Source organism: Elephantulus edwardii, unplaced genomic scaffold (assembly GCF_000299155.1).
Source record: "Elephantulus edwardii isolate Elephantulus edwardi_28Jun2011 unplaced genomic scaffold, EleEdw1.0 scaffold00092, whole genome shotgun sequence".
NCBI lineage: Eukaryota > Metazoa > Chordata > Mammalia > Macroscelidea > Macroscelididae > Elephantulus > Elephantulus edwardii.
The window spans coordinates 173,804-183,625 of NW_006399842.1; the positions used below are offsets into that span (position 1 = coordinate 173,804).

The 9,822-nt window shown below is 37.7% G+C and overlaps 1 pseudogene; it reads right to left on the minus strand.

The window, feature by feature from the left end:
• Positions 1–2,442: 2,442 nt before the first annotated feature.
• LOC102847338 lies at positions 2,443–2,692 on the minus strand (annotated as a pseudogene).
• Positions 2,693–9,822: the final 7,130 nt, after the last annotated feature.

Genomic DNA, 9,822 nt, shown 5'->3' on the forward strand with positions numbered 1-9,822 from the left:
GCAAATGCCATGTGAAACAATGGACAAAGGGGTTTCTTCCAGTGGACAAAATTGGGGCCTAATCAGAGAACATTTTCAGTGCCAAGGTTACAGGGCTTTAAAATATCTCTCTGGTGAGATTTGCGATATAAACCTATATTATAGAATAAGTTTTCATGTAACTTAACACTAATCAGGCTTATCTGTGTGTCTTCCATTTGTTCTGAAAGACAGTACAGCATCCCTGACACATCATTATCTGTTTACCTTTTGGTAATATTGGAGAGGCGGATAATTTATTGTTGATAACTTAAAATTTTCTGTCTCAAGAAAATCTACATCCAGTTGGATGCAGAAATAACCATGTATCACTTAGAAATTCTAGGTTGAGTCAATATTGTCTTGTTTTTATGTGAAACAATGATTCTCACACTTCTGAGTTTTTACTAGTCAACCCTGAGGTTGGGTAGGCATATTTTAGAGGTTATTATCCCATTAACATTTAGGTTTCAATTTATCCAGATATTATCTATGAAGGCAAATATCTACATACAACATATTAAAAATTGATCTAGAGCTAAAGCATTATGGCAAGTGTACTCTTGATTTCTACAGGAACCTTTAATGAATTAAAGCTAACGAGACTAAATCAAACTCATAAACACAAACATGGACCCCCACCATCCTCTGTCTCTGTGATACAGGCAACCTTCCGGAGAAATTGGCACTTTACCACAATGTTCTTTACACCTCTGATGTAAGATATGAAGAAGCTGAGCGAGAACATCAAATAGAATCTGAAAGGGCTGTGGATCTGTACAACTGGCTGCAGGTTCAGGCCAATCAGATGATACAAAAGGTTAATGGCAAATGAGGAAACTATAGAATGGGAAACCTTTCAGAGTTTATAACTTATGCTTTACTTCCATATTTTAAATCTAAACCATTTAATGAAGAAACTTTTGTAACCAGTTAAATGAGACAGCAACAGCCAACATACATTTTTAGGCATTCTTCACATTTCAGGAGTCAAGACTTCTAATCAAACTGGATACATTTATACCATCTTTTTACACACTCCTCATGATGGTTCTTACATTCTGAACACACCTTACATTTTAAAAACTACCCCAATTAACCAAACAGACCAATAACTGAACCCTTTGCTATTGAGTCAACTCTAACTCTTGGCTACATGTTGTTAGAGCAGAACTCTTTCACTGGGGCTTTCTTGACTGTAATGGTTACAAAAGCAGATTCCCAGGCCTTTTTTTCTATTGTGCTGCTGTCTAGGATCAAACTTCTAGTCTTTAGGCTAACCTAATTGTTAAGTGAAACCATTGGAGCCACATAAAGATTCCTCCTCCCTTTCCCCCTCTTATAAACCAAATCAAAACAAAACAATCAAAACCAAACCCATTGCCTTCATACCAATTCTGATTCCTAGCTCTTTGAGAGATGTGGGATGCTGGGGAGGAAGGAAGGGTCTCTGGCCAGGACAGATTGCCTAAGCTCCAGATAAAAACAAGCCTCCAAATGGCCTTTAATATGGGGTAGAGAAAGCTCCCCTGTATTTGGCTGTACTGGCTTGAGAAAGCTCGCCACCTGTTTGTGTTTGGCTGTACCAGCTTGAGAAAGCTCACCACCTGGGAAGACGACTGCTGCATCTGTTGAGTTGGGAGTGGTTCACATGAGGCTGAGGTTCTCCTAACCAATCCACATGTCCCACATCTGTAAGCCCACCCTATCTGGTCTTCCTGTGTATGTAAGTGCAGTGCAGTCCCAATAAAATTGAGCTATGTTGCCTCTCTGAGCCTCACCTGGAGTGGTGTATCTCCATCGTGCTTACTCCCATCAGGGTGTCACTGTAGGTTGCTGGTGAACAGAGAGAAACAGGGAGAAACGTGGACAATCTTCCCCTGTGAAATTTACCAGCCTTGGAAACTCAATGGCAGGAAAACTGTCTTAACAGCAATTAGTCGATGGGGTGTTTGCTTTGTTTCCACCTGTAATACAGTCTTTTAAGTCTGTTTAAGTCTCTTGTTCATTTTAAAATCAGAATTCTTGTGTTTTTGTTGTTGAACTATGAAATTTATTTATATAGTTTGGATATTAGATCTTTATCAGATACAAATTGGCTAGTATATTTTCATCCTTAATTTCAGTTGTCTTTTCACATTCATATCAATATGAATCCTAAATTTTAATTCATTCTGCTAATATCTTCCTTTTAATTGCAGATTGTAGTCATTAATATGATTATGAATATGAATATGAAAATGCTTACTTTATCTTATATTTCAATATTTTTTAAATTATCAATTTTTATTCTTGTCACTCATATTTTGTAGAAAAAATAATATAGCAAATGGATCAGAGTTGTATGAAAAAGAAACAAGAAACCCTAGGCACTCCAGATTTGTACAATATGCTCTATTTACATCAAGGCAGGGCTGATCCATTTCAGCTGCAGCAGCTACACTTCTCGGATGCCCCGTTGTAGATGCAACCCTGAGCACAATTAGCACAGCCCACAGGGCAGCAGGAGCAGCAGCTCGTTTTTGCAGGTGGTACACTTGCACTCTTTGCATTTATAGGATCCACCACAAGTGCAGGAGCCACCATAGCTCAGGTCGAGTTGGGGTCCATGGCAAATGAGAGTGGTAGTTGAAGTCCGTAGACAGTTGAATGAGTAGTGATGCTCTGGATGCATCAGCTTTTAACTGCCTTTTTTTTCTGGTTTTCATTTACTGTTATCTCCTTTCATTTTTTATGTTTTCCCCTGGTATTCTGTTTTATTATTTTCTTAGTGTATTTCCTACTTATCTTTGGTATTATAATTAACATCTTGAATTTATAACAACTAATTTTAGTGGATACCATGTATGTTTCAGTATAGGCTTACCTTCTTTTACTGCAATTTGTTTTGTTGAACTTCAAAGATATTGAGAATTTCACCAATTTAAAGTTTCTGGCAACCTTGCATTGAGTAAGTCTATTGACATTTTCCCAGTAGGATACAAACTCACTTTGTGACTGTTTCACATTTTGGTAATTAACACAATATTTAAAACTTTTTATAACATTATTGTATACTTAATATTTTGCAATTTTTTTTAGTATAAACATAACTTCATATGCACTGGGAAAACAAATTATTTGTGTGACTCATTCCCTTTATTAGTTATTCTCTCTTAATTGTTGTTGTGTGCCATTGAGTCTCTGGCAGGTTTTTAGAGGCAGTTAATCACACAGGAGGAAATTGCCCAATCCTTTTCCCAAGGAACAGTGAGTGGATTTGAACTGCATGTCTTCAGGACTGCAGTGCCGAGTCTTACCACTAGGCCACCAGAGCTCCTTCACTTAATTGTGGTACAAGTTATACCCTTACACCAGCTGTAAGGGTACAGCTTGTAGTATATAAAAACTTTGCTACGCTGTTTCTCCAATTACATGTTATATGAGGACAGTTGGTGGACTAGTGGATTAGGAGTTGCGCTGCCAGCCCAATTGCATGTTATGTTATTGTCACAAATAACATCTTTAGACATTGTGTATCTATTATTATTGATTTATAAATATTGATTTTTACATATTTATAATACTTTTCTTAATAATTTATAGTTGTATTTGCATCACAGGGGAAAACAGAAAAGAGATATAAATAGGAAACTGAGTATTTCAGGTAGTTTTTCATATTTATCCAATTCTGCTGTAGCCACAAATGGAGAAATAAAACTAACATTATTCCTTCAATTCCTCACTAAGGAAGCCAAAAGTATTTAGGGTGATGGCTCTAGGAAAAGCTTTTTCCTTCACTATTTTCTTTAAAATCCAAGAATGTCTTAGTTTATCGTTCATTTGAAAGGAGAGTCTTGATTGATATGAATTTCATCTTGAAATTCACCATCTCATCTTCAGCTTTCTATGTACTGATATTACACTTATTCTTTAAGACTCAAAATCTACCTTATCCATTATTTGTTTTATGCTTATAGTTGAAATTTGTAGTTTTGCATTGCATTAAGTAGATAAATCTGCTGTCAAGGACCTTTCCAGAGTACTAGGAAGCAATGATGTCAGTCCTGATCCAGCACCTGATCCAGTCCATGGTCTTCGCAATTACTTACTATGCATCAGAGCTGGACAATGACTAAGGATGACTGAAGAAGAATTGATGCCTTTGAGTTGTGGTGTGGAGAGGAGTATTGTGATTGTAGATTGAGAATATGAAAGAAATAAGACCCAGTCTCTGTCCTTAAATGTAGAGTTTAGTGGTGGAAATACAAGTTTACATGCTTTACAATAGTAGCATGGGAGTTATGGTAGAGGTATTTGCTACATTTATAAAAAGCACTTAGTTTGAATGTGGGTGATAAGGAAAGACTTCTTAAGAAATGTTTAGAACATTTAAGAAGAATAGCAGTGGATAAATAGAGAAGAGTCTGAAAAGTCCCAGCTGAGGGGCAAAGGTAGATTGAGAAAACAAACATTCTCAGGTTTTCAGACAGATTTGACTCAACTTTAAAGCATTTTCTAGATCATAGTGAGAAATTTGAACTTGTGTTTTATTGACTATGCAAGGCATTTGACTGTGTGGTTCATGACAGATTATGGGTAACATTGAGAAGACTAGGAATCCCAGAACACTTAGTTGTGCTCATGTGAAACCTATATGTATAGGTTTCCAAGAAGCACAACTGAATAAAAGGACAGAAGTATGTGTTAGAGTTGTATCCTTTATCAATACCTCTTCAATCTGTGTAATGAACAATTTATTCGAGGAACTGGACTAAATGAAGAAGAATGTGGTATCAGAATTTGAGGAAAACTCGTCATCTGCATTATGCTGATGGCACAACCTTGCTTGCATAAAAGTGAAGATGACTTGAAGCACTTACTGAGATGACAAATGGCTACAGCTCTCGATATGGATTACACCTAAACACAAGAAAACAAGAACACTCACCACTGGACTGATAGGTAACATCATGATAAATGGAGAAAGCATTGACATTGACAAGACTTTATTTTCCTTGGGTTCACAACCAACACTATGATAGTAGCCGCTAGGGAATCGTGTTGCATTTGGTAATGTGCTGTAAGGGACCTCTTTTAAAATTCTAAAGAGGTATTCTAAACAGTAGGATGTCTGTTTAAAGACTAAGGTGTGCCTGCTTCAAGCCATAGCACCTTCAATTGGTTTTTATACATCTGAAAGTTGAGCATTGACTATAATAGTCAAGGAAGGACAACCAGAGTATGCCATAGAGGCACTGATGGTGAAGTTCGGTTACATGTACTTTGGGCCATGTTACCAAGAGGGGCCAGTCCTTAGAAAAAGACACTGTGCTGAGAAAGATAGAGAAATCGTGAATGAGAGGAAGATCTTCAGTAAAATGACTGTTAACAATGAGCTTGAGCCATCATTTGGGTAGTATAGAATAGAGCAAGGTTTCCATCTGTTGTTCCTAGGGATCCTAAGAGTCACAGTTAACTTAATGGTACCCAATAGTAACCACCACAATATGAAGACACTGATAATCAATAAAAAGAGTTTGAAAAGAAATAAAGATGTAATTGGAATTTTAAAAGATAATTTTGCTGAAGTGCACAGAAAGGAATAATTTTGTAAGACAGACAAGATAGAATTTACATTAAATTAAATATTTACTTCAAGCCAGTTTTACCAGGAAATTAAAAGGTGTATTTCCATGGGAAAGTCTACTGTTAGGGACCTCTCCAAAGTACTGAAGAGCAATGGTATCTCTCTGGAGACTAAGGTGCATCTGATACAGGCCATGGTCTTTGCAATCACTTGTTATGCATCACAGAGTTGGACAATGACCAAGAAGGATAGAAGGAGAATTGATGCCTTTGAGCTGTGGTGCTGGAGAAGAGTATTGAGAGTATCATGGACTGCTGGGAAAGCAAACAGATTCATCCTGGAAAGGGTTAAACTGGGCTGCTCCTTGGAGGCAAGGATTCTGAGGCTCCATCTAACATACTTTGGACACGTTGTAAGAAGAGACCGGTCCTTGGAGAAGGACAGCATGCTTGGGAGGGTGGAGGGACAGTGCAGGAGGGGAAGGCCCTCTATGAGGTGGATTGATTTAGTGGCTTGGGTAAATGGGATGGGAGTGTCAGAGACAGTGCGATTGATACAGGACAGAGCAGAGTTTAGAGCTGTTGTACATAGGGTCGCTATAAATTGCAAGCGACTCGACGGCACATAACAACAACATGGCAAGGAGGATACAGTTGACCCTGGATCTTAATAGTGTTGACAAATATGTGAACCAGTTCTAGCCAGTGAGGATGTCAGGGTGATGGCCCAGACATGGTAAAAGCTTCCTAGAACAATATTATTTTGACCCGTATACCTGAATTGAAACTCCTTATCCTCATATTGGGCCAGAGTTATTTATTTAGCATGGACTAGTACATGCTAATATCAGGAGAATTAATGATACTATTGATGCTGTAGTATATGTGTAGAAAATTACTTTTGTACACCAATTCTTTTGTAATGCCATCATGGGGGAAGGGGAAGGACAAGTAAGAAAAAAAGAAATCTTCAAGTGTTAAGTCAAAACAGTAGGAGAAAGGAATCAGACTGAAAGAAAGTCTTTTGAGAGAAAACCAGATTCACTGTATTTTTAGGATAGCAGAAGCAGGTAGTTTTCATCAAATCTCTCATGAAATATAAGATAAAATTTTCTAAGAATTTTCAGTAAAACACAAAGATAAGGAAGTTGGTTTTGGTTCTAAGCTACAATGACCATTCAGTTTGTATTTGACAAGACAATCCTTTTAAAGGATTATTTTTATGTGTTTTTCAAAAAGTCTATGTACTTTTAAAATCAGAATTGTAACTCATCTTGGCATATACTTTGGAGAATGGATATATTTTAGGAATAAATTCTAGGTATATAGAAGTATCAAGGGACTTATAGTTTTTCCTTCATTTTAGTGATTGTCTTATAGAGATAGTGGATGCTATTGTTTTATTGTTAGGTGTCATTGAGTTGAGTACAATTCATAGTGACCCTATGAACAGAAGAACTTAACCTAGTCCTGTCCTGCTCCATTGTCACACTTCCACACATTAAAGCCCTTTGTGACAGCTGCAGTGTCAATCCACCTGATTGAAGGTCTTCCTCTCCTTTGTTAACCCTCCACCCTTCCTAGCGTCATGTAGAAAATGGTACACAGTAGTGACAGCTGAGTGAAATTTCAAGGAAAAATATTTTAATAATGTCATAAATTGACCCTACATAGTTACAGCTGAACTATGACTAATATTTTTGAAGCAGAACCAAGTTGAATTCCCACATGGAAGATAGTTTTGTCCACTGGGGAGCATTAGAATCAGACAAATGTATGTCTCATCACATCTTTCCAAATTCATGGGGACTCTATTAATGACAGAATCAGTTCCCTTTTTATAGTGTCAGTCACTCACTTATAAAATAGCATGAATGAGGCTTTTTACAAAGATGGTGCCAAGAGCAAAGAAGGAAGCCCCTGCCCCTCCCAAAAATGAAGCCAAAGCAAAGGTGTTAAAGGCCAAGAAAGTAGTCTTGAAGGGCATCCACAGCCACAAAAAAGGGAGGATCCACATGTCACCCACCTTCCAGTGGCCTAAGATGCTGAGACTCCAAAGGCAGCCCAGATACCCCCAAAAGAGCATCTCCAGGAGAAACAAGCCTGATCACTATGCCATCATCAAGTTTCCTTGACCACTAAGTCAGCCTTGAAGAAGATAGAAGGTAATAACACACTTGTGCTCATCATGGATGTCAAAACCAATAAACACCAAACCAAACAAGCTGTAAAGGAGTTCTATGACATTGATGTGACCCAAGGTCAACACTTTAATTAGGCCTGATGGAGAGAAGAAGGCCTATGTTCGACTTGCTCTTGACTATGATGCTTTGGATGTTGCCAACAAAATTGGGATCATCTAAACTGAGCCCAGCTGGCTAATTCTAAATACAAAACTTTCTAACACAAAAAAAAGTAGCATAAATGAAGTTGTCATTTGACACTGTATTGCTTATATGACACTTAGAATTATATGTTTTATTCTAGCCATGCTGAAAACTTCATTTGGGAGGCAATCACATCATTTTTATCCTTTTATTCTTACTGTTCTGCAGACTTCCTTACACATAGTTGTTAATCACTTTTTAAAACACTATGTAAAGGAATTTACTAATCCATTCAGAGTCTCAAATAGAGAATCAAGGCAGGTACTAAAGTAAATGAGTTCTCCATTCCTTATTATGCAACAGTATTTTGAGCATTAGATTGAGATTAGTTACTAACCCTCTGTCTTAAACAAGAATAGATTTCTTTGGCAAATATCAAGGGAAATATTGTAGAGTTGAAAAAAAATATGTTCTTAACAACCCTAATTACACTCACAGGAAACTAAGACTGGTGTTTGACAGCATAGCTTGATTTTAGGCAGATTAGGAGCTAAGTCAGGATTGATTCGACAGCAATGGGTTTTTAGTTTTAAAACACTGTTTTAGTTCCTAAAACAGAGTAAAAGAAACAAAATGCATATATTAACTAGTAGCACTCTGTCACATAGTCAGCATTCAATTAACTAATATTTTATCATCATTATTTTGTTCTCATATTCCTCAGAAACCTTGTCTGTCCTCACTTTCCCTCTTGGTCAATTTACAATATCTTCTTAACCAACTCTTCTTATCCAGCCTCATTTCTCATAGTCTGTTACATACCTCTCACTCTAACCTCTTGACCCTGATCTCCTCTCTGGCTGCCTTGAGTCCGAGGCTGCTGGCATAATGATCTAGTGTTTCCAACTCTATGAGCTTTCATGGTGATCATTATTGCTTGGTCCCAAAGATGCAAGAGATGAAAGGATGAGTGGAATTACCCTCTTGTACTTACAATACCCAGTTATGTTAACCAGATGTTTAACACAAAACAATGCAGAGAAAACAAATGAAACATTAGAGGCATTGGAAAAACAAGAAACTGTGATCCAGAATTTGAAATCTAAGGTTTCTGATGCTGTCAACACGATGGAGGGTTGGGTTTTTTTAAATTATTATTATTTAACTACAAACAGAAATCTATCCTTTTTTCAGTTTTGTGGTTATATACTGTTGTAAAAAGAGCAAGAGTCACATGGGAATAACCATATCTGACCTTTTTCAGCTTCACAAGGGCAATTGTCCCTGCCAACATCATCAACAACACAAAATCAATTCCCAGGAGGTCAGACCTGTCCCCAACACTCATGCACCTTATATTACTCATTCCAGCCCCAAACTTACTGCTTTATTAAGGTTCCAAAATCTGATGCAATTAGTACCAGACCATACAGGACGGTATTGGAAAAGCCAAAAGATTAGTAATAATGCAGGTTAGTAGCAGAATACCATTCAGACAGTTTCTGAACTGTATTTATAGGTGCCTCATCCTTGAGCCTTGTGACTTTAGGCCAGTGTTAGAAAACTCTCATCCCTGACAATTATAACTCTTCCACCCCACCCCCCACCCCAGTTGGCCACCAAACTCGGGAAAAGGCATTTAGCTCTGCTGTGTAGCAGATCCAAGGTCTTATCTCATGCCAGGTCTCTGGTTCTCCATTGTGGCTGCTATGGCTGCTACTGCGGTAGGTCATAGTCTGCCTGGTACAAGAATCTGGCTTTGAAGAACACATGACAATCTCTTGCTTCTTCTTTTGCTGATGGGGAAGATCTTCTAATTCTGCTGCTGGATCCACTCAATTTAATAGCAAGAATAGCCAATCCCCTGTGGATTGATGAAACCAGTCAATCCCCTTGTGAATAGAAGAAC